At 42.4% G+C, this 23,283-nt stretch overlaps 1 protein-coding gene and 1 long non-coding RNA gene across 6 annotated transcripts in view; both read left to right on the top strand.

The window, feature by feature from the left end:
* The window catches only part of bcas3 (BCAS3 microtubule associated cell migration factor), a 367,208-nt gene that overhangs the window by 253,293 nt on the left and 90,632 nt on the right, over positions 1-23,283 (top strand). The window lies entirely within an intron of this gene.
* On the top strand, positions 7,041-15,617 carry LOC146504605 (uncharacterized). Its single transcript, XR_014868700.1, has 2 exons — positions 7,041-10,141; positions 11,958-15,617. It is a non-coding gene; the product is annotated as an uncharacterized LOC146504605 (long non-coding RNA).

The following is a 23,283-nucleotide window of genomic DNA, read 5'->3' as shown; positions in this document are numbered from 1 at the left end:
GCACCACGGACCGGTTTATGCCCGACAATATTTTCATGGACCGGCCTTTAAGGTGTCGCGGATAAATACAACAAAATAAAACTAATACCGGTACTGAAAAAAATAAAATTTATTCATAACACACGTGAAAAGACCCAGGAAAACCGAGTTAACGATAAAAACGATAACAAAATAACGCTGAAAACCGATAAAAACACTGAAAACCATGCATTTCAGACCTGAGCCTCAACTCCCGCGGCCCGGTACCAGTCCGAGGCCTGGGGGTCGGGGACCGCTGCTTTAATGGACGTGTAGATGAAGGAAACAGAGGTGATGAGGAGGAGTTGGCTACGTGTGGTGTTAAGGAGAGAAATGAGATAAGTTCAGGAGTAAATTGGATGAAGTGCATCGTGTACTGACACTGTGTTCTCGTGTGACTCCTAAGCTTTCCTGCCGGCCCTTTTGTTAGCACCTCCTGCTAAGCTAGCACCACTCTTCATTAACCCTGCTGTGATAGCATGGTTAGCAGAGGCTATAGCCGCAAGTTTAGCAGGTCTCCAGTCTGGCTTTCAATTGCCAACCTTTGCCTCTTTGAAGATACTTTTACCTTAAGTGACATGACAGATTGTAGCAGAGATCAGACAAGCTCCCATTTTGCTCAGCTGTGAGATAACTCATAGAGGCTGTACATGTATAGTTGCATCGGTATATGTCCACCTCCCCCATTATAATCAGGATTAAAATCTTGGCAGCCTTTCATTTATTTTGTCCTTTTTGTTGTCTATTTCTGTGGGTAATCTGTTGCCCTTGGAAATAATCTGCCCCACAGTCACAGATAAAACGAGAGAAAAAAATCACACAGGAGGGAGAGAAACGAGGCTGAAACTGAATATGAAAACAGCTGGAGTAGGCAACCGTGCGGCGACCTTGGAAAGTGGGTCTGTGTAAAGCATTACAAAAGCCCTGGGAGACACTCAACCAATACATAAAGGACACTGTCTGCTCATCTTCTCTCCTCCTTTTCCTTTTCCTTCCTCTCTATCCCTTTCTCCAGACTACTCTCTTTTATGTCCCTCTCGAGGTTATTCTCTTCCTCTTCTACACGTCTGCTGTCTGTTTCTTCATTCACTCTTTTGTTACTTTTTTTTCACCATTCCTTTTCAGATGGCCCAACCTAGTTTTTCACTGAAACCCAATGTTGATGCTAAAGGCTGAAAAAACCATTAAATCGTGGTGAGCAGGTGAAAATTCTGTGGATTCAAATTTATTTTAACTCTTTTGTGTAACCGACGTGATCTACCATATCAATAAAAGTGTTTTTGTTTTGTTTGTTTCTTTTTAATTTTGAAGTATTAAAACATTCTCAGTGGAAGATTGGATGCTGCAAGAAGTCTATCTCTTAAATTTGGCAAAATGTGCACCAAGAGCAAAACTGGTTACCAGTCTGACACAGGGCTAACAAAGACAACCATCAACGCTTACATTCACACCTATGGCTAATTTAAAATTACCAGTTAACCTAAATGTCTTTGGGTTATGGGAGGAAGATGAAATACCCAGAGAGAATCCACACGGGCACAGGGACAGTGGTGAATTCAAACCAAGGGCTTCCTGTCAGGTGACAGGATTAACCACCAGTGTTGGTCAGGTTACTTGAAAAAAGTAATCAGTAACTAATTACTGATTACTTCCCCAAAAAAGTAATCCCGTTACTTTACTGATTACTTATTTTCAAAAGTAATTAATTACTTAGTTACCTAGTTACTTCTTAAAAACACGATTTACAACCTGAATAGGTGATAAAGTGATAGATCTTTCAGCCCAATTCTACTTTTTCTACATAATCATCATACAAAATGTAATCAAATGGAAAAGTCTCTTTTTAAAACTTGTTTTATTAGTTTTAATCTTTTAACTTTATGCATCAAGCAAACATTTAATTATATGCAACATTCTCTGACTGGACTATTTTCTGCACATTCCAGCACATAAAATAAAACCTTGTGTGTTTACACTCAGTCTTTCAAATAGATGCAAGTAAAACACAGTGAAAATAAATAAAGTCAAAGACTAGCGGTCCTGTTGCTCTATTTTCACCTGTAAAGCAGGAGTGGGGGTAGGCGGAGGGTTACCCTGGTGCAGGTGTGCCGCGGTCAGTGGAAGAATCCGCGAGTTTCTCTGTGAGTTTCCCATTACGTCGTAGCTACTCGGTGCTTGCTCGGAAGTTTAGGGTTTTTTTTCGCTGTAAAAAGAAGTTTTCTTCCCACGCACAACGGACACTAATGTTTTTGTCACTTTTTATGGAATCAAACTCAAAGTAAGGTCAGTACTTCCACGCTTTAAACGCTGCACGCTCATACTCTCTCTGCACTCGATATATGATCCATTGTTGATCTGCACACAGCTGTTGTCACGAACATCGCACTCGCTTACGTCACTGTCATGAGACATTCTTGCAAAAAATCACGTTTTTAGTAACGCAGTAACACAGCGTTCCTACGGGAAAGTAACGGTAATCTAATTACCGTTTTTGCAATAGTAATCCCTTACTTTACTCGTTACTTGAAAAAAGTAATCGGATTACAGTAACGCGTTACTGCCCATCTCTGTATACCACCACTGTGAATTATTAATAAAATTATATTTAATAATACTTGAAGGGAGACTACTTTTAAACGATTACTTAACTATATGAAAGTTGCAGAATTATGAAGTAAATTTAAAATAAATAAATACAAATCAAAGTCTCCGTGTCTTTCTTACCGTACCAACTTTATTTATAGAGCACTTTAACATAAAACCAGGGTTCACAAAGTGCTGTACATATACAAATAGCATAAACCCAATAATATAAAATAAGATAAAATAAAATAAATAACTAAATGAATAAAATAAAAAATAAAATAAAACATGTTAAAACAAACTGAGTCAACCCCTTAAAGAGTGCCAAAGGCTTCAGCAAATGTTTATGAAAACTTTTAGAAGAGCCTAGCGTGCAGATGCTTCCATATTTCCACATTTCTTCTCTCATGCTGTCAGGTATGGCAGTGAGAACAAGTCTTTGTCAGCGGCACTTTAGGTTCATATTCACACTCACCGTGTTAACCATGCACATTCAAAAATGATGCTCACCCAGAGTGTTTAAATGTGACACTGGGGCCTCAGCATTAGCTGGGAGATAAAGCTAACCGTTTCGCCATCTGCCTCTGTTTTCTGGACTTATCTCTTTCTCTTGTCAGTTTTTCCCTCTCCTGCATCCATCCTCTGATTCCTGCTGGAATGTTTGCTGTTGTTTTTCTGGTCACCATCACAAGAGTAACGATGTTGAATTAAAGTCTCCGAACAAGCAAGTCTGAAGGTGGAACAGCTAAAAAGTGGCCAGTAGTGATCCAGCTGATACAAGGTGAAAAGCTTACTAATTATTATGATTAGTGATGTCATCTGTTTCGAAATGCCAAAATTAACCATCATAATTCATTGCACAACTTTCAAAATAGTTGTGAATTCATGGGCTGCAACAACGTGTGCCTTTTCTTACTGCTCTTGGGGACACAGTCTTCCACCTGCTTCAGTCACAGAAAATTATCCATTAACAGTTCTGATTTCTGCCCGCTCTTTTTTCTCTGGGCACCTTCTGAAAACAGCTCAGCAGCAGTCGGCTAACTTTGAAGTCGACAGCATTCCTTTCTCAGGCGAGCGCTCAGACTCTCGCAGCCTCCTCAAGAGACACTCTCACCCCCTTAGACAAACTTTAATTAACTTGTGTGTGCAAGTCTGAATCTCCCAGCTTAACCTTTGACACGCTGCTTACCTGCACACTGCCTCTACAAGTGCTCCCCACTTACAAACAAAGACCGCATAAAGACAAGATTAGCTGCTTTGCCGTTGTCTTCTCTGCTCATCTCATTGGAAACGTTGTCGGGGCTCTGAGCCCAAAAGGCCATTCAGTTAACCAGAATCAAGCACTCGAGCCTTCAGACTGGAGTCCAAGGGCCAGCTGGTAGTCCACTCGTAGTTAGCTGTGGCTCAGAGATTTTTGGACCTAACCTTGTAAAACCTCTCATGGTGAATAGAAGTGGAATTATCTTGGGTAAATCCCTGAGCTGGAGCTGAGAATTGTGCTTGTGTGTGTGTGAGCTCTGTCTGGCTCCACCATGACTGCCTGAAAGAGGTTTGGACACTTGGATAATTGCTTGGACCTGACGCTGACCATACACACTTCTCCCCCTCACAAAACCATATCCGTTATATCAGATTTGTGTGAGGGTTTTTTTTTCTTTGCATGTGTGCATCTGCCCATGTGTGAATATATGTGTGTGTGCGTGTTAGCATGTGTGTTTGTGGTCAGAGAAAACTATAGAGAAGACTCATAAACCCTAGAAAGAAAGTCTCTTTGTGAGCTGTGTGCGTGTGTTTCCAAACTACTCCTGACCTCACTTAGGATCCGCTCAGCTGACCGCAGTTTTGAGCGTGTGTGTGTGTGTGTGTGTGTGTGTGCGTGTGTGTGTGAGCATAGGGAAGTGGCTTTAGGGGAGGCAGCTTTACAACTGACATTGACAAGTCGTTTGGCACTCCAAACCTTCTAGTCCCACCACTGTCCTTGAAACTAGATCAACACGACAGGATGTGTCTGCCTCCTGACAGAAAAAAAAAAAAAAAAAAAAAAAAAAAAAAAAAAAAAAAAAAAAAAAAAAAAAGGATGTGTCTGCCTCTGTGTGCGTGTCTTGTGTCGGATTTTTTCACGTCTCCTGGATCGTTTCCCATTTTTAAACCTCTATTTCACTCTTCATTCTGCTCCACACTCCTTTTTTCTATCATTGTCCGACCACTTACTTGTGCACTGTACCCAACGCAGTAGCGTTTTCAGAGACACTGTGCGCGTGTGCGAGAGGGAGAGAGACGCCGGCCTCATAAAACAAGGCCGGTCTTTTCCAAGCACTTACAGATAATCCCCACAATTAGCCACAAAGGCTGCAAAGCACTTTGATCAGCACGGGGCAATGTGGAACTCCTCACAGATATGCTCTTCTTCCATCGCTATCTGTCTCTCCTCCCAGTTGCACTTTAGCAAACTGATATTAGGCACCGCATCTGTTAAGAGGAGGAGGCTCAAACGTCGGAGCCTTCTCTCTTCTTTCTGCTCCTCTTTCTCTGTTTTTTGTATCAGGATGAAACATGGCCCTTTTAATGTCTGGCAGCTTGGGGTTTGTGATTACAGCATGTAAGGCAGCTTGTTTATGGGTTGAGTTACTGTTGAGAGGCAAAGCCAGGCCACACAGATATTCGGCCTTGTTGAGAGGAGTGGAAGGCGAAGAGATGAAAGGAAAAGGGGGCTCGGGGAGAGAGAAAAAGAGGACAGCGATGCGATTGGGATGATAGCGAGCAGAGTGTCTTAGGAAGGCTGTAAAAGAGGGATGTTTTTAACAGCAGGGCTGCTCCATTAAAGTCAAGTTTATCGCTTAAAATTAAGTTAATCTAAAAGTAATTTGCGTTTAATGTAGTAGTGAATGGAGCCTTGAATCCCTGGTGGTTCTGATTTTGTTTACATTAAATGATAAGGTTATTTGGTTGGTAGGACTGTTCTCTTTAAAAGGAGGACTTTGTTTGAGGTAATACGCTTTTCCCCGAAGTTATCAAGAGTCGTATAGGAGCACATACTGTGGCTCTCTGGGTTTTTTAAATGTGTTTAGTGCTGTGTTATGGTCTGTATGGAGAGAGAGGCCTGTATTTGTTGCTACACTGATTACTCATCAAACATCTGCCCAGATGTGTGTTCTCGGTCCTGCAAAGTAGGGCTGGGCCATATCATGCCGTTCACAGTAATACCTGTATAATGTTGGGCATCCATCCATTCGCTTATCCTTTTCAGGGTCGCGGGGGGCGCTGGAGCCTATCCCAGCTGTCATAGGGCGAGAGGCGGGGTACATCTTGGACAGGTCGCCAGTCTGTCGCAGGGCCAACACACAGGGACAGACAACCATTCGCACTCACATTCACACCTAGTGACAATTAGGATTTTCCAATTAACCTATCCCCACAAGCTGCATGTCTTTGGACGGTGGGAGGAAGCCGGAGTACCCGGAGGGAACCCACGCAAACACGGGGAGAACATGCAAACTCCACACAGAAAGACCCCGGCCTGATGTTGGAATTGAACTCAGGACCTTCTTGCTGTGCGGCAACAGTGCTAACCACCGTGCCACCGTGCTGCCACATGAATGAATGAATGATAAATATGGCGATAGAATAGGGGTGAAACGAGCATGCGCAGTGCCTTTGTTTTCATACGCACAGGTTGGAAAAAGCATGGCGGCGACGGAGAATGAGAAGGGCGAAAGCAGATTGTTGAATGAAACAGATGAACCAGAACTGGTTTGTTAAAATGCTGCTTCAGTGGTGGAACTGGTTTGGCTTTCGTCCGTCAGATACACAACAAAGCACATTTTTGGTAGAGCATGCAAGAGGGCCGTCGTTATTACTGTTATTACTGAACCGATTTTATGTACACGGCGCTCAAAAATCTGTCAAAAAATGTTTTAGTCCGACTTTGCTAAGCTACGAAGCCGCACCCTTGATGGACTGTCGGAGCATTACGGCTACCGTAGGCGGAGCCTCGCGGAGTGATACGTACTGTGCTTCAACATAATATTACTGCATTGTGTGTGTATAACCTCTTTTTAAGTTTTGTGGATATTATACATGGTTATGCTGAGGATACGTCGACCAGTTTCCACTGGAAATGCCTTTTGGTTAAACTGTCAGACAGGAATTTGCACTGTTACATTTTTATATAACTTTAATGCAGATAAAAACAGCTGCTTGTTTAAGTGAAAATACATTGATGGGTTTTTTGCACTAATAAAGTTGTGGAGTTGTAAAGTATTTTTTCTCGCTTCACTTATATCGTCAGTTATATCGTTATCGCAGATTTTCAAATATATATTGTGATAAATATTTTTGGCCATATCGCCCTGCTCTACTGCAAAGGCCTGTAAAGGTGTTCTGTGGCATCTGACGTGAAGATGATGGCAGCAGATGCCGTTGTTGCTGCTGTCGATCAGGCTTCTTTCTGCATATTCACTAAGAACCTGTTCATAGCTGGCAGGTCATCAACATTCCTGGGATCATACCAACAATCTCACCACTCAGTGAACTTTAGTGACATTTTATAGGTTCTTGCCACCTTACAGTTTCCCACACTTACGTCGTATTGATTGATGTGTCCTGATGGGGCCTGTTTTTCAAACCGAACTGGATGAGCAGAAGCTTTCGCTTCTTGTTTTCCCGTGAGTTATTGGTTATGTTGCTGGTACACAGAATGCACAATTAACACTTCCAAAGACACACAGGAACACACAAACATCGCACACACTTGTTCACTGGAATGTGCAAACTTCACATCCCACTCAGACGCACACACATTTTCAGGAAAGCAGATTAACTCACACACACACGCAGCCAGCCTTACCAGGGAATATGATGACTCAGTGATGACCCCGCAACATATCTCTCCTCTTTCACACTCCTCTTGTCTGTTTCTCAGCCCTCTTCCCTGGCCGTTCACATAACCCTCCCGGACTCTAGAGGGGGAAGGAAAGGGGGATGAAAGAGGAGGAGGGGAAGTAGATGGGTGGGGAGGGATGAGAAATTAGAAGGAGGGGGTACGATAGGGCAAACAGTGTGTATGCGTGAGTGTGCAGAAATAGCTCAGGGTAAACACAAGCTAGTATGGGAACTTAACCATCTTAGCACTGTGCCACTGTAGAAAGCCCAAAGACCTCTCAACTGCACATTCATGCTGCTCTGTGTTTGGTCCGAAACATCTTACCAAGCTGGCATCACCGGTGGTTTAGGCATCTGCCTTTCTAAGTGAATGTGTCATTATTAAAAGGTTTTAGGGGCCAACACCAGCTAGAGTTAATTTAAGGTTTAACCAACTCTAGTTATACATTTGGAACACGGGTGTTATAATCTGTCCACTTGTATGCGAGGGTTGGCTCTGGTCCGAGTGATGTACGTTTAATAATGACAGTGAGAGTTTCTGTGCAAGAATCTGTCCTCAAGACGTGACGTTGCAATGCAGGAACTATTAAATACAGGTCGACTAAGTGCTCTGTAGGTGAGCTACATGCAATGCTCCAATTCATAAATGTCAGGAGTGCTGCCTCTAATGAATGAGGTAAACATGATGACGAGAACTGGAAAGAAGAATGACTGTAATGAAGTGGCAGAGGACGGTGAAGATGCTACAGCTGATCCAGTGGCTAAAGCAGGAGCTAAACCTGGCGATAGACCGGATGAACTGACAGCTCTGGTGAAATCATCGATGCAGTCTCAAGCAACAAGAGACCAGAGAATGGACAGAGAATCAGCCCGACAAGAACAAAGATGGAAAAGTACGCAACATCAGTTTCAGCAAATTCAAGTTCAAGTGAAAGAAATGACAGAACAGCATCAGGAACAAGAGGACAACCAAATCAAGGAGGGAGGTGAACCTGATGAGGGGCCTCGTCTGACTGGTCAGCAGATGTGGTCTCTGCCAAGACAGGAACTATTTCACCACAGAGATCCCAAGTTGGTGCCACTCACTCCAGATGATGATATTGAGCATTTTCTCACTACTTTTGAGAGAATGGCTCACGTCTGCCGTTGGCCTAGAGAAGAATGGGCTATTCCGGATGCTCACCTGAAAAGGTAGAGTATAAAAGGAAGCCATTTTGTTTAGTTGTAGGTAGTGTTTTGTGCTCTTATCATGTTCCTTCATTAATAAAGTGCCAATCCATGGATGTATTTTACTCCAGTCTCGTGTCATATTATTGGACAGAACCTATGACCACTGGCCAAAACTGACAATAAACAAAGATGTAGCCATTTAGCATTTGTAACTGGGACGTGAGTAAAGTAAAACTGCAAACCCATTAACTCCCTTTGGTTTCCCAATATGAGATTGGGATTGGGATTATCCCTTCTTCAGTCATTTAAGTTCTCCTCTGTTTTACTAGTTTTACTGTGAAAACGTTGTGAGCCTTCTCTATAGTTTTCTGGCTTGAATCTGAAGAACCTGTGTGCACCGAGCTTCGATCCACCTGCACTGATTACATAATGATTCTGATGTTGCCTCCTCATATTCCAAATAAGTGAATGCTGCTGGCAGCACAGTCACAACATAAGACGTGCCGTGTTGCAATCTCTAGTAAACCCAGTGTAATTCCTTTAAACACCGCTCTCCCAACAATTTGCATTCTAAGTAAGAATTCTCCAAAAAATAGACCATTGGTAAATCTGGCCTTTTGTACCATAGTGTCAATCCAATTAAACAGCAACTCTATAAGGATGCTGGAGAATGAAGGTTGTACTATTTACCAGAATATTCCATACTTTCAGTTTCAATTTGGTCAACTCGGCAAATTCTGATGGCATCACAGGAAAACCTGCTGTGACTCATGTGTGGATGCGTTACATTCAAATGCAGTGGGTATTATGAAGCCTCGTTTTCCAGGTGCCAGGTTAATGTTATAAAGGGTCATAATTTAGCGACATCACAATCTTTTAGGTGCTTTAACTCAGCGGTCTCCAACCTTTTTTGCGCCACGGACCAGTTTATGCCCGACAATATTTTCATGGACCGGCCTTTAAGGTGTCGCAGATAAATACAACAAAATAAAACTAGTACCGGTACCAAAAAAAAGAAGATTTATTCATAACACACGTAAAGTAAACGAGTAAACGATAAAAATGATAACAAAATAACCCTGAAAACCGATAAAAACCCTGAAAACTATACATTTCACACCTGAGCCTCAACTCTCGCGGCCCGGTACCAAACGACTCACGGACCGGTACCGGTCCGAGGCCCGGGGGCTGGGGGCCGCTGCTTTAACTAACCAGACAACAAACTTAATAAGATGTAAGAAACCAAACACCCAAATGGGACATGAGACTGCAGTGAACTGGTGGACAAACTAGCCACCAGTCCAAATCTGTTTGGACTGGTGGCTAGTTACAGCTCCGCTACATCAGGCAGCAGCACCAGTGAACATTTCGTGCGTTCAAGTGTTATACCAGCAGTTTCTGATTATAAAAAAACAATATCACAATGCACAATTCAAAGCGCACGAGATAAGCCGTGGATATTGAATGTGTTATGTTTCTAAATATCAGTGTTGGGTAAGTTACTTTAAAATAGTAACTTAGTTACATTACTAGTTACTTCTATCAAAAGTAACTCAGTTACTTCAAGTTACTCGTTACTTTCAAAGTAACTAGTTACTAGGGAAAGTAACTTTGGTTTTACTCAGAATTCTCTTGTTAATGTGTTGCTTCCATAACTTTGCCAGTCTTCTAGCTTGCTTACTTGCCACAAGTGCACTGTGCCACCTACCAATAGAAAGGAAAAGATAATGTGCATATTTCCACGAGAGAAATCCCACGCCTGGACCGTCATTGACTGCTGCCATGATTCTAGCCTACGTCACAGCGTCATGTGCGCCTTTTACATCCAACACAAAAACTGCAGTCGTGGTGCTTTGATTGTACTCAGAACTCGGAAATTCTGCCTTCTGAATAGGAAGATGTAGGTAACACCAGACTGCAGATGAGCTGCATACAGGGCTGGACGGGGACAAAAAATTGACACGGGCATTTTGACTAGAGACCGGCCGCCATTATAGGAAAAATCTTAAAGCCTTTGAATGAAAACAAACGCTGTTGTGACAGTGATGTACACTGTTTTGATGGTATATATGCATCAATCGTTTGTTGTAAGATTCAGATAATTATTTTTTAAAAGCGAGACATTTTAAATGAGAATAAGAAAGAAAAGTATTTCTTTGTGCCCACCTCTCCCTGTTAATGCCCTACCTGACCCCCCTGGCAAAACTTTGCTAGATCCGCCCCTGCACAGTTACCAGCTGTCAGCTACCTAAAAAGGATCCTGGGGTTATCTGTCTCTCAGAAACAGTTCATAACTTCAACTCATTCATGTCACCTAAAAGGTAAACCTGTTTCTCCATCACCTGCTCAGCTCTGATGATTCAGTAAGGACATCTCCTGGTTTCATCTTCATGTTTCCCTCTCACCAGATAACCAAACCGACATCATGACCAGCAGCTTTACAGCTGTGGCTCCAGCAAACATCAGCTGATACTAGAAATTAATATTAAATAAATTCTAACAACACCTGATCAAGCTTAAACGTGCTGCTGTTGTTTAAGGCGACATCTGCTGGTTTCCTATTTCTGGCGCAAAGTGACCGATAAACAAACAAGAGAGAAAAGCCGATCAGCTGATCACTGATCAGTTTTCATGATTGAAGTAGAAACGGGAGAGGGAGGGGGGAGAATGAAAGAAGAAGAGGCAGCTGTGCAGCAAACACAGAATAACTCCAGCTTTGTGTCTTTTTCATTGTAGCTGAATTACGGGACAAACTGTTCCTTTTCACCTCAATAAGAAACGCGTAATATTTTCTCTGAATACCAGACGGGACGGTTGGCAACTCTAATAACTTATGAACAAAATAAAGTTCAACATCATTAACTTCATAGCACCCACCCAGCTGTATAGAAACTCCGTCATGCTAGCTAGTACGCAGTATGGAAAAAGTCAGAATAACGAAAATAAACTCCACCTAAACTTGGTTTATATCTGACCCAGATAGACTGCAGGTCATAACTTCTTACCTGAAGTTCAGTTCACACTTGGACCGGCGGCCGCCACGGGTCTCTTTTCCTTCTGCGTCCCCTTTCCGTCATCCACCTGCTGGCCTCCACCACTTGCTAATGTTACTGAATCTGTGGAAGCTCCGCGATAGCCACCACACGAAGTAACGAGTAACGACCCTATCTAAATCCCAGTAACGACTAACGCGTTCCTGATTTTGGCATAATAATTAGTTACCGTGCTCGTTACCACAAAAATAACGTAGTTACTGTAACGCGTTACTTAATAACACGTTAGTCCCAACACTGCTAAATATACAGTTGTGCCATATATACAACTGCAACTTGATACAACTGCATACCCATGTTATAGCAGCACGCAGCAGACTAGGACAAACACGCACCGACTGTGATATGAACACGCAGAATATTCACCATGTCAATCTTTGTTGTTTTTAGCTCATTTGGCAGATAATGTTTTAGCTACACAGACCTTAGTCAACAAGTTTATTAACACGAAGAAGCAAACAGACCAGCTCCTCCTTTTATTCAGTGCAGTATGAAGACCCACACTGTTGACTTTGGATCATAATTCATAAAAAAGCATTACCCTGAGGTTTGCTTTGACGGACTTCAGAGTGTGTGTGTATCCATGTCTGTGCTCATTTGTGTCATCTAATAGAACGCTGTCCCTCATGCTTCACTATGCAGTGTTGCTAATTCCAGTAAGACAGACCATAATTAGGCTAACGCTTTAGATGATGTGACTACTGTACATCAGACGACTAAGAGGGTGACAGACAGTGACGGGAGACATGGATAGAGTACCACAGCCCTGGGAAAGGACAGATAAGGGAAGCAAGTGGCCGAACTCTGGGTCATTTGGCAAGGAAAGAGAGTCAGAGCTAGCTGGGCATAGCCTTGGGAAAAAGTGAGAATCCCCCGGAGGAAGGCAGCGTTGACCCAGCAGGGAGAGACTTATGGAGCCCGAGCAGGAGAGCTGCGAGTGCTGCTGGGAACTGAGTCCCCAATGTCCTGCCAGGATACTGCCTTCTCCCCCGACCCCTCTGGACACACACACACATATGCACTGTAGCCCTCATCCTGCTTCAGGTCACGGGTTTCTGGGCAGCTTCCCACCGATTAGGTTCCCTTCCTCTCCTCCCTCCATCAGAGAGCCAATAGAAGTGACAGATTGGGACAGATGGATGTTAAAATTAGTTGTGGCTGAACTCTGGCTGTCACTCTCCATCCCACATCTCTTCTTGAGAAATACTGGTGCACTGTCGGCAAGGCCATAATCACAGTCCACGGTGTGTGGCAACAACGGTTCTGGAAGCCTTTTTCTTTTTCATAGTTTGCTTCCTTTTGCCGGTGAATAGATCCAAAATGAAAAGCACAAAGAACATATAGACTCTGGGCCTTCAGCGTCAGTGTTTCTAGTTACAGGTTGTAGAAGTTCACATCCATATGTTGCAATATCTGCATCACGTTTTGTATCCATATTCTGATTCTTCTTTGATCAGATCAAACACAATTGTACGTACTGTCTGCATGGATATTTTTCAGTCAGTGTAGTATGATGCACAGCTTCACAGCGGCCCTTTTGATGTTTATACTGGCACTACTTGTTCTACCATTCACCTAAAGAGTGTTGAACTCCTCCTCTTTCATTATTTTAGGAGAAATGTTGTGTTTCTCTAACAAATAGAGCAGAGCTTCACGCTACTTTTCACATCTGGGATCACAACAGTCTCAGACATCTAATCTTATCTAGAGTGTTTGCACTTGTGAATGGTACGGCCCATATTATCTGTGTGTTTACTGTCCTTGAGTCTGAACTGTGGATGAACCTTGTCAAATCTGCTTTTATGATGTGGACCATTTTCATTAAAATGGCTCTCCCCCACCTTCACTCGTAATTAAAAGGCAGTGGGAGACTGGTGGTACCACCTCATATACCAGACCAGACAGTACCTGGCCTGGGGGTTACCACAATGTTTACGCTCCTACGCAGTTACCACACAGGCAGGCATTTAAAGTATATGACTTTTTGTAAGGCTGATGCGGATATTTGGGGTTTTTTCATTGGTATAAGATGGTAATATATTTGTAATTTAACAAATGTATTCATTGTTAGAACGTAATACATTTGTGGTCACTGTTATATCAGAGGATTTCCTCTTAAAAAGAGACACTTAAAACAGTTAGTCTGCAAGTTTCCTTAAAAAAAAGTATGATGTGCTGTGGCTCCAGTGGTAGCGCAGGTTGCCTACACCTCATAGCCTCGGTGCTTCGACCCCTGGCTCTTCCTCTACATGTGCTGAGGTGCTTCAGTGTGTGTGTTACATAGTGACTGAGAAACTGTTTCAGGTCAGTGTGCAGCGACAGCCTGTGCGCCTTCTTTCAGTGACACTGATAAAAAATGAGTCTGTGCAGTTGTAGAGCTGGATTCAATGCTAACCCTAACTGTGGTTAGCCAGGTATGACTTAACTGAACGGGTAGTTTTAAGGTGTTCTCCAGTACCAGGCCCTGAAGGAAGAGACACACCAAAGAAGCGAGGAGTTCATCTGTAGAGCCAAAATGCTTGCACCAAGGTCCCGTTCATCTAAAATGAGAAAAAAGAACATTTTAGTTAACTGAGAGGAAAATAAAAAATTTAAAAAGTATAAAAAAAACTTACAAAACTAACAAAATAACAAAAACGAATGAAGTAAAAAGATGTAAGAAATGCCCTTTGTTATATCAGCACAGTAAGCTTTGTCAGCACAACCTGTCCTGATTTATTGAGACTCAGCTTCCTCCAAAATGTGTAGATGTTGTAATAATCTTCCACTAACAAGCAGCTTCCATAATATGATAATGATATTATATAATCTATTATGATGTAAAGACTATGTGATGGCTGCACTTACATCCACACAGTGGTAATACCCACCATGTTAGTGTCGAGGCTTATAAGTAACATCGCATTTACATTTGTCTTTAAATATAGGAATTAATTTACAAGAAAATAAATAACTGGTTTTTGGTTTAGAGTTAATTCACATATCCACATAACACTGCATTCTAAAATAAGTGCACACATTTTAGTTTACACTGTTATGTGTGATTAATCTTTAGTTTTCTGAGTTACCTTAGTTGCAGCTGTTCCAGTCCCTTGATTAAGGAGCCAAGAGGTGGAAAAGGGGCGGAGCCAGCTTTAAAGGAAGACTGCACATTGGTTCATGCCATAACTCGGGACCATGGGGGGGAATTGGAGTTCATTATGTTAGGTTTAGTTTGGTTTTGTGTGTTTTACCCCTTCTCCTGTTTTTGTGGGCTGATCAGCCACTATTTAAGTTTCCCCTTTGTCTCGTTAACTTAGGTCAGTTTGTTTGAGTTATCAGCAGTGTTGTCAACTTTGAGGAGTTTTGTTATTTTGACCTCTTTTATGGGCCCAAGATTTTGATTTTTTTTGCATGATTTAACCAATTATGTTTTTTGGGTTAAATAAAAAATCATTTTTTTGGACTTTAACCTGTGCCTAAGTTTCCTTCACTGCTCGGTCCATCACAGACTAAAACAATGAAACGAATAAAAACAAAACAAGTGGGAAACTAAATAGAATTAAACTGAACTGAAACTGGTGGCACGGTGGTTAGCACTGTTGCCGCACAGCAAGAAGGTCCTGAGTTCAATTCCACCATCAGGTCTTTCTGTGTGGAGTTTGCATGTTCTCCCCGTGTTTGCGTGGGTTCCCTCCGGGTACTCCGGCTTCCTCCCACCGTCCAAAGACATGCAGCTTGTGGGGATAGGTTAATTGGATAATCCAAATTGCCACTAGGTGTGAATGTGGGAGTGAATGGTTGTCTGTCACTGTGTGTTGGCCCTGCGACAGACTGGCGACCTGTCCAGGGTGTACCCCGCCTCTTGCCCTATGACAGCTGGGATAGGCTCCAGCGACCCTGAAAAGGATAAGTGGAAGCGGATGGATGGATGAAACTGAAACCTGTGGTTTGCACATTGTTACATATTTACAACAGAATCTTATATGCAAGGATGACATGATAAAATAAGTTTTTTGATGAGCTGCTATGCTGTAGTACTACAGTCCAAACTAGTACAGCAGTGCCTTGAACAGTCAGGAGAACATACCAGAAGAAATGATGTCTTCTGCGGTCTTTGTTGACTGGATTTCTCAGTAACACACATGGAGCTATTTTACTGCTGGAGATGTGAAAAATGGAAAACCAGAAAAGGAACAACAATAGCCTGAAGTGTTCTCTTCCCCTCTCATCTCTCCACCCTGATTAAATGTTGTCACAGAAGGAGAAAAGCACATTTTCAGAGCTCACGGTTAAACTTAATGTGCCCGTTTAGCCAAGAGAAAACAGCATGTTTCTAAATGGCCAAATTAGCAGGAAGCCATTGATCATCTTTCTTTAAAATGCGTTTCTATTTCCTAAACTCAGTTGTGAGTAAGACACAATCCAGCGCATTCCAGTAGGTCACACAGGAGTCTGTGTGAGTAGTTTCTCGTTGGAAAAGTGGCAGAGCTTTGCGTGGGCGAGCTATTCGTTCTGCTGACGGGTTACAACATGTAAAAATCTTCCCCATCCTTAATGATCATGTGAGTTTGTCGTCCTTGTAAAAACACTGCCAGAAATGTCAGGCTTTGGTGTCAGGACCGTAGCGCTGTAGACTGAGGGCTGTGATTGAAGGCAGTAAGTTCACACCCTTGCTTTCTGGGCTGTCAAAAGCCATTATGTGCTGATGAGTGTGGAACAGCTGCAGGAGATAATCGAGACTGTACGACTTTATGGAGAATTATGTCTTGGAGTCAGTTGGCAATCGCAATCAGAATGTCTGAAAGTGTTAAAGTATTTAAGCACGGGTTCGGTTCGCTGTGCGCAGGAGAGAAATGCGGCATGTGTCTGAAACGGGTGCTGTGACTAATACTTCAGGACCAATATGTAAACAAACTAAACGCATGTGTACTTAGTTACAAATGTAGCATAGATCACTATCTGATCTTACTCAGAGCTTGTGTCACACAGGATTAACTGGATTCCAGGGGAACTTTGTTTGCACAGACTGATAAGGAACAAGCTCGCTGTGCTTCATCAGACCATCCGATCACTGAAAGAGGATGTAAAGATGACATCGGGTCCGACTTTGGCTTTCATCAAAACCTTAGCCACTATAACAACAGACAATGTTAGTTTGAACTAAGGGGGTTTAAATGCAACTGTACGTGAATGTGCGCTGATTTCACTGCAGATCAAAGAAACAGTTTGTGAAATAACAGGGACTTTTTCTGTTTGGGTGTCGGATTGAGTCAAAAGACCCCCTGAAAGGTCCATTACATGCTCATGGCGTGCATGCAGGTAAAGGGTCTTGCCTTTAGTTGGTGGGGCTTCCTGTGTCTGAGTGTGTGTATTTAGGCAGTTCTGAGTAGATAATGGCCCTGGGAGGCTGAACCGTGGTGGTGTAATGGAGACAGATAACCAGCTTCACTGTAAACACCTGTCCTTGCAGTGTGATTCATGTTATACACACGTGTAGACGCACACACACACACACACACACGCATAAAGGTGTTGGAGTCTGCTTGTTGTGTCTTTCCATTATCTCTTAATGTGTGGCTTTTGGTTGTTTCAGAACCAAGTGTACATTTACAGACACTGTGAGTGTTAGTGGCACAGGCGGCTGGCTGCCTGGATACAAAACCAAATACCCAGAGTGGGTACTTGACAATAATGTATCGTAAAAGGATCCTCTTTAAGGGCCTAAACACATATGTTGACATGCATTTTTCTCTTTTAGCTAATAGGATGTTAGAGCAACCAATCTCCTTTTTTTCAAATATAGTGTGTTCATTGGATTGTCTGTAGGCTTTGGCAGGCCATGGATATGTGGGTGTACTGTGGAGTTTTGAACGCGTACATGTATTTTGTAATAGAATATTTTTACATCATTATTATTTTTGATCAAACCTGAAGTGTATTTCAATACTATTTGTAATGGAGACCAGGGGTTCCATTACCTTGTTGGCATTGTTAATGATAAATTGTTGGATTGGGAATTTAAAATAGGGTAATAAAGAAAACACATTAGTTCTTATGGAGTTTTTTATTAGGTTTATTTTGACATATGTTTAAATTGACAGCTTGTGAAGGTGAAGAAACAGTGGGACTGTGTCAGAGAAGAGCCAAAGTTAGAGCTGTTTGCAGTTAATCATTTGTCAATAACCTAAATATATGTGAAATGAGAACTTATAAAGGTACTCACCTGTCCTGGTTGCTTCTTGCAGGATGTGGAGCAAAAGAGTGAAAGCGGCTCAATCATCTGTTTAAGAGCTCTTGGAGCAGACCAGTGTGGCAGGTTAGGGAGTGTGGTTAAAGAGGGTTTTAATTTAGATAGTAATGGGTGAAGCTTATGTTATTGGTTTGTTTATAGTATGTGTTGGAAATATGTATATGTTTGTGATGTGCTTTAATGTTATTGTATGTTTGTTTGTGTGGAGGGTTATGTTTTCATGTTGATTAGTTAACCCCCATACTTGGGCTATTCCGGATGCTCACCTGAAAAGGTAGAGTATAAAAGGAAGCCATTTAGTTTAGTTGTAGTTAGTGTTTGTGCTGTTATCATGCTCCTTCTTTAATAAAGTGCCAATCCATGGATGTCTTTTACTCCAGTCTCGCGTCATATTATTGGACAGAACCTGTGACCGCCGGCCAAAACTGACACTATTATTACTCACTTATCATTTGAAACACTTTATGTTGTGTTTATTCTAAAGTTATGTATCATTTTGTATAAAATCCCGTCTTTAATGCGGCCACGTATCTCTAAAAAACTACATTTAATCATCTTGGAAACACCGGCCTACAACTTTAAACTGCATCACAGCTGAAGTCAAAGCCTCGAGCACTGGGCGATGTGGCTATCTGCCAAAATATTAATGGAAAATAAAGTGTTATATTAGCAAAACAGTGGATTAAACTTTGTGCATTCATTCAAAGTAGTGATTTCTCACATATGCTAATCTGAGCCTGCAATGGTTCATTAAACCAGACGTGGCAGGTGTTCCCGTCTCCATCGTCAAAGCTTTAACGCGCAAAACAAGTCATTCAAGTTTCTTACGTTGGCCGACGTGGTTACTAAGCCAAAGCTCATTTGCTGCGATGATAAATGAGCGATCGTCTTGCCGATGCTAGCTGTGTTTCCACACAGAGTGCAGATGGTAGCTGAAGTCAGAGCAGTGAAAGCAGACCCAGTGGCAGCCTGCCTAACACGCTAGTTTCCCATCAGTCTGCTGTCAAACACGAGTCTTTTGCGCATGTGCAAGACGCCAAAAAGAAAAAAAACCTGCCGGCCTTTCGGCTTGACAAGATTACAGTAAATGAGCCCTGCTCGCCGTGCTTGCTGTGACAGGATGCCAGTGATTGTAATGAAATTGTTTTCCTTGCAAGGTTTTTTTGGTTCTGTTGTTTTGATGATATAAAAACCTAATTTTCCATAAATTGTTTCGTACATCGTTTTAAAATAATTTCTCGATGTAGAACTTTTCTATTCTGACATCATGCAGACATTTAGATGCCTTTCATTTCTGTGTCTGGTATTCATTTGGTTAAGCAACGGGCACATGTGGTTTGGTTGCATGCACTACTGTGCAACTGAGACACTCATGCCTGGTTCTATCCACATGACTTTCCGTGTGTGTGTGTGTGTGTGTGTGTGTGTGGACGCCAGGCTGTCTCCAATGGAGGAGGCCCAGTGTGTCAGTGCGGAGGTGGAAGGGGAGAGCTGGGCTAGTCTCTATAAATCAAGCCAGATTACAGAGGCAGAGAGGCCTGCAACTCCCCTCCACTACCCAGCCTTCTCTGCTTTATGTCAGCCGACACACACACCACTACTGTACGGTTTAATAGACGCTGCTCTAGCACCAGATACCTCGGTAGACAGACATGTCTTAGGCCTCGCACTATGCTTTACTATTGTAGATGACTGTTGTTAACACTCTCTGTAGGGTTGTGCTTGATGTGGCGTTCCCATGCAGCACAGCTATATTTAAGTTTGAGATAAGAGAGGCAGTAGTAATTGTTAAGCGTCACAAAATAGTAAGCACCTTTTTTAAGATGTTTATACTGTGGAGATTTTAATAGTCAGAGAAGGAGAAACTTGGCAGGGAAAGTGCACTGACAGTAGCCCACAGAGCCGGCTGAATGCAGCCACAGGACATGTTATGTTTTGATTAGGAGCGAAGCCGCATTCGCAGACATTCACGACTCGGCGTGATTGGCTATGATGTATTTATATGTCTTTATTCCCGCTGTGATTAAAGGAAACGTTGCTGACACTGACTTTGGAAAACATGCCGATCACCGAGGCAAGTTAAAGGACTGAATCGTGGCAACAAAAGAAACACATACTTGTACATTACTGCATGTAGAGAGCAACAAGTAACTGATTTATTCTTCATGTGAGCCAGAAGTAACCAGTTTTTCTCAGACACACTTTTACTGCCTGGTGTAAGTCGCACTTCTCATCATAACTTAAGCTAAAATGTAACATTGTTGCTACAACTTGATTGCAGCATAGAGTTTGGATGTGGCGAGTTAGTTTTTTTTGCTGTTAGTGAGCACTATGACAACCTACCTACTGGTATAAAAACAGAAACTAGAATTGGTGTTAGATGACAGACTTGAAGTCTTATCTGGTTCTTGTTGTTTTAGCACTGATTTTTCTCTTTTAGCTTCGAGGGAGATAACCAGTTTTCTCAATCTTTCAAAAACAAATCCACGTCCACAGTGTTATCCATGTCATCCAGTGTTACCTCGCAGACCTCTGCACATTAAAATAAAGCTGATAGGGTATTTTTTTCTATTATGTTTTGTTTTTATTCTTGTGTGTTCTTGTTCTGTTGCTGTCCCAACACTTTATGCAGGACCTTTAAGGGTTTTATAGATTATTATTGCCAAAACCTCGGCTCCTCCTAACAAACTGAAGCTGTATGGGTTCACTACTTTTTTCCCAGTCCCAGAGCCTCCATGAAAGCCCTGATGGAGCTTTTTACAAGCAGCTCATGCTACCTCCTGACACAAGGAGTATGTAGTTTATTCATCACGGACATCTTTATTCTGCTATAATAATTTGTCTTGCAGCCACTTAGCGGTCACGGCTGTATTTGAAGTTTTTCTAAATCAAGTCTGTCTCGGGATCTTGGCTTTTGATCTTCGGGCAGGGCTTTTAATGTGTCCATTCTTCATCTCTGACACCAAGAGTGATTATTTGTTATGTTTTCAGTAGCCCTATCGTTCGGGCAGCTCGGTTCGCCCGTCTATATAATCCCCTCCAAAACCTTCCGATGTAAAATAATGGTTTTCGTGTTTTTCTTTCCTATTTTTGGGCAAGGAAAGCTTGCAATATGATGTTATGGCCGTCCAGCGCTTTCTCTCTGTTCTCTCTCACCATAGTTTGGAATTTAATTGTGTTTTGACAACTCTTTTCCATAGCTGGCCCAATTATAGCCTACAGTCGGGCTGGTAATGATAGTTGTTAATGGGGTGAAAAATGGACGTGCATCTCTGACAGAAACCATAAGCAGATCCTTTGAAAGGAGCCAAGGAAAGCACAAGCAGGAATGACCCAGCAGTGCTCCCGTCCTCTTAAGGCCTTTATATAGCATGCGAGGCTCCTAGCATCTCCTACGAGGCTTTTACTGCCTCTTATGTGTGTAAGGCAGCTATATTGTCAGTATTAAAACATCAGAGCAGTCAGTAGCAACGTCAGGGCTACTGTACGAGGCCATGGGAATGGCTGTGCGTGACCCGTCGCACACACACACACACACTTTTCGAAATGTCGTCAAATTTCTCACGCTTTTTTCTCTTCCTTTCCGCTCGCCACTCCTCCTCCTCCTCCTCCACAGCCTCCTTTTTTCCCCTCATTTCTCTTTTCGCAGGGAAAGTATCGATCGGCCTCTTCCCAAAGTTATTTTTAATCAAAGATAAACAAGGAATCCACATTTCCTTGGGAGACGTGGGGTTGCTCGAAGTGTCCTGCTCTTTCTTACAGTTTTCTTTATGCTCGAGGGAGGTGCCGAACGGGAGAGACGGAGCAAGAAAGTCGAGCGCGCTCGTCACATGAGCGGGGGCGGGTCCGACGGGTGTTTAGAGAATAGCACAAGTGCCACCAAAGAGTGGGAGACGTGGGAAGTCCGGCTTTAGTCTCAGTTAGTTGTAGCACATCCTATTATTATCCCCTGGACTGTGTGACAAAGCTGACCAGAAGAGACCCCAAACACACACACACACACTTAGCTAGACTTCTCCCCTCTCACACAAACACAGGCCAGGCCATTCCCAAGTCTTATTTCTTCTGGACTTTATGGGAACACTTAAATTTAGCCCTGGCAGGGAGTGCAGGCATAATAATCAAAGCCCTTGTCACCAGGCTCTCAGTGCTAGGTGGTCTCGCTGCTCCTGAGGGAAGTTGGAAAGCATACTTCCTCCTCGGCACACCGGCACACTTGGGTCCTCTAATTATTTGGGGGGGGGGGGGGGGGTTATGCTAATGCTCATACTCTTACAAGCTAACATGATTGACACCTGTGGAACACCCTAAAAGTCTAATAGTTGTAATAACAAATTTAATCAAACTGTTGTTGCTTTTTCCTGCCGTCAGTATGATGCTCCTGACTTTGGAGTTCAGATATTACTATTTGATTTCGCTCAGTAATAGTTTCCCTTGTTTACTAACGTGTGCATGTAAGTCTTCTTACCCTGCGTAAAAACAAGGAAATCTGAACGCCACACCACCATTTTTCTATATAAGGAAATACTTTTACCTCCCGGTGGGAGTGGAAATGAATTTGCAAGAAACTAATAAAAGTCAGACTAAAGAAACTGAGACAACTGTGTCCACAGAAGAAGCCAGAAAAGCCACAGCTTGTTTCCATCAGAGCGTCTTTTAAAGAAGACAAAAAGTAGCAAGAATCAAGGTGAAATCACAGAGATTCTGAATATTGAGACGATCAGTGTGGTGCAATTTTAAAAAAGCTGCGTGTGATCTGTGAGTCTGAGACGAGAAACTCCAGATACTCCAACATCTGTGAATTAGAAATTAGAGGGTACGTGATGACATCCAGTAATAATGTGTCATTTTGAATCAAATCGAATTTAACATGAGATAACGAATACTATGTTTAAAGATTCCTCTGAGTTTTTGTGTCAGATTAAAGTTATAAATTTACAAAAATAAAGATAATTTTTTTAGCAAATACCCTCAGAATCTGTTATTATTTATCTCTTTACTCTGGGAAGGAGAATAATTTAGGAACACTGAATATGGCTGCTATAGACTAGTCATCACTTCCTTAATTTATCTGGTCGTCCTAAAACAATCACATTTTAGATTCAGAGTTTCAGACTGGTTTCTGGATACTTTCATACACTGTAACCATCGGCCATGTTATTTAAGCAACATCTCTGTTGTAACATGATTTTGTTACCATCGTCCTAACGTAGCCACAGGGAGCTGGAGCCCAGCTGACATTAGGCAAGAGGTATCCCAGACAAGTTGCCAGTCCATTACAGAGGGGTCATATTCATTAATGGGTAAATTCAATGAGTAACAGCTGACTTCAAGTCACAACTACCA

Source organism: Neolamprologus multifasciatus, chromosome 14, assembly GCF_963576455.1.
Source record: "Neolamprologus multifasciatus chromosome 14, fNeoMul1.2, whole genome shotgun sequence".
NCBI lineage: Eukaryota > Metazoa > Chordata > Actinopteri > Cichliformes > Cichlidae > Neolamprologus > Neolamprologus multifasciatus.
The sequence above is the reverse complement of the archived record's forward strand: the minus strand, read 5'-3'. Positions and strand labels throughout refer to the sequence as shown.